Here is a 738-nt window from a genome sequence, read left to right on the forward strand (position 1 = left end):
CAGTACAGGCTGGGTACAGATAATCTTAATCAACCACTGAAAGGGCCCTTTACATGTGTGCATGCTAGCCATCCCAGAGTCATCACATTCTAGTGTGAGCTCCCAAAATGTGTGATCCCAAAAATTATAGGAATGTCAATGCAGTTAAAAGTCTGGGCAGAGCCTTAAAAAATTAAAAATAACAAAAGGAGGGCAAAGTTACATGTCAAACAAATAGTCATGTTTTGTGATTCCCAACTGGATATGACAACATGTATATAATGGCAAAAATGTCATAGACACTCCCCCTCCCCCTTCCCACATGATACTAGCTCCAAGGTAAACTAGGAGAATACACATGACTATAGCAGGGGTTCTAGGTGGGAAGAGGGTGTGGTGAACTCACAGAGATGGATGGGGACAGGAGGCTCCAAGTATCCATATTAAGGAGGTTAAATTTTGAAAAGAAAGACACTGGACATTTCTCAGCAAGAGCAATGTGTACAACAGGAAAGTTGAGGAGATGAATTTGGCAGTCTCATTATAAACAAATGACACAAATCCTCACCATCTCTCATTCAATGCAAATAAGTCAAAGATTCCCCCCATATCCCCAAGAAGATATTTTCAAAAATTAACAAGAGAGGACCTGGCTGATGTGGCTCAGTTGGTTGAGCATTGTCCTGTGCACCAAAAGGTCACCTTTTTGATTCCTGGTCAGGGCACATGCCCAGGAGGCAATGGCAATCGATCAATATT

General features: G+C 41.9%; 1 protein-coding gene across 1 annotated transcript in view; it reads left to right on the plus strand.

The window, feature by feature from the left end:
- The window catches only part of VLDLR (very low density lipoprotein receptor), a 50,726-nt gene that overhangs the window by 4,679 nt on the left and 45,309 nt on the right, over positions 1-738 (plus strand). The gene's annotated exons all lie outside the window — the stretch shown is intronic.

The sequence above is a fragment of the Myotis davidii genome, unplaced genomic scaffold, assembly GCF_000327345.1.
Source record: "Myotis davidii unplaced genomic scaffold, ASM32734v1 scaffold83, whole genome shotgun sequence".
NCBI lineage: Eukaryota > Metazoa > Chordata > Mammalia > Chiroptera > Vespertilionidae > Myotis > Myotis davidii.